Genomic DNA, 1916 nt, shown 5'->3' on the forward strand with positions numbered 1-1916 from the left:
TGGTAAATTAATTTAGAAAACAATGGTTCACACCTAATAGCAATTGAAGCCATTTTGAAAACAAAACAGCATGAGTTAAATCAGAAAAAATAATATAGTTGTGTAGGATGGGTCATGAATAGCTAATACAGACAAGATATAAAAAGCAAGCTTGAAAACAAATGTAGTTTGCAATTAAATGACAGCTTTAACTGAGTTATATGCTGGGAAATATGGTAAGAAAAGTGCATTGAGCACAGACGTGCAGTTAGTAGTGACCCAGGGTGTGTAACTGAACCCACTGTGAAGTTCTGCAGAGAGATGGAGGATGTATGATTCAACATTGTGTAGGTGCTAACCTACCTAATGAGAGGTAACAGTTCTTAGGAAAGTCTACAATTACATATCCAGTTGTCAGGAAGATGGGTGGCCAGGAGAGATATGAATGCATGCATGTCATGTTTGCTTTGGATTTCATGAGGGAAACTTGTTCCATAGTTTAGTAAAACAAGTGGAAAACTGAGTCACTATGCTTCCTGTTTGTTGACTGGCATGAAAGTGTAGAATTTTGATTCTCTAAGGTCCTGATGTAGCTCAGCTGTCCAAGTGGTTATGCCTTATAGTGATGGATGGGTTTGAGATAAGTTTGCGAGCCAGACACAGTTAAAGAGTGTTAAGGTAATGGTTGTATTCTAGCCATCCAAGTGCATGAAATGAGAGACATTGATGAGTATGACTGTTGTGTTTAGAAGTAAATCAGTTTATTCTACTGTATGAATGTCTGAGTTTATACTGAAGAGTACATGAAGAATGGTAGAATGTATGTTTTGGATGGGGAGACTCTAACATTGCCTGTGAGGAATTCTTTACTCCTGAACCATTTGCCTGCTCTGACTGTAGTTTTCTTATCAGTTTTATATGTATGAGTATTGAATCTGAGTTGCCTATCAGTGGTTACTACAAGCAACTTTGTTATGTCTCTTTCCTCAGTCAGTATTGAATCAACTGCAGTGATATTGACCAAGTCTGTACTGTTAAAATAGTAGAGTTTTGTGGTGTCTGTGTGTGGCTGGTGATGATTATAACAGGGTGTCACAGGAAAAAGGTTTAAGGTAATATGGTATTAGTTTGTTTTTCAAAGCAGTGAGGAGAAGATCAATGCTACTGACAATGATGGTAAGCCATACTGTTACCTTAGATGGTGAAGATAGTGGAGAGAGGGGAACTCCTGCAGGAACTGCTAGTTGGATAAAGATTGCCTTGTTCCATTTTATTGCCTATTATCTTTTTGTAGCACAACTGGAGAGCCACCTGATAGCACTCGGAGAGAGACCACTGTTCTCAAGAGTTAGTATAAGTTTTACACTTGGGACAGCATTGAGAACTTTGAATAAGTCCAAAAAGATTCTACTGACAAATTTTCCAGAGTGGAGTTCGGCGTGGATGTATTTAGGTTTAGAAGAACCCTGTTAGTTCTGTATATGGGTCTGAAATATTACTGTGATATGAGCAGTTGATGAATATACCCTCCATTACATAAAGGAGATGTACAGCTATGGAATGGTTCTTATTCAAAGGAGCGGTGAAGGCACAGTTGTACAAGTAGAGCACAGGTTATTTCCAACAATGGGGAACCCTTCCTACAGTGATGGACCCTTTTATATGTATGTATTGCAACTTTGTAAGTGATAGCAGGACATGTCAGGAGGTTGCCTGTCACCTGAGAGCAGGGTTTCATTTTTTTCTTCTTGTTGAGTGAAGTGTATTGGAATGACCTGGGTGTGGGAAATGACTGATAGAGTTTCAGAATTTTATTTTATTTTTTTTTGGGGGGGGGGGGGTATGTATGAGAAATCTTTGTTGTAGGCTAAAATGGCTTATTTTTAGTAGAGAAGATCGCATCTTTACGTTATTTCATGTTGTATGAAATGTAGTTA

Source organism: Protopterus annectens, chromosome 11.part0 (assembly GCF_019279795.1).
Source record: "Protopterus annectens isolate FY-2018-M chromosome 11.part0, PAN1.0, whole genome shotgun sequence".
NCBI classification, from domain to species: Eukaryota; Metazoa; Chordata; order Ceratodontiformes; family Protopteridae; genus Protopterus; species Protopterus annectens.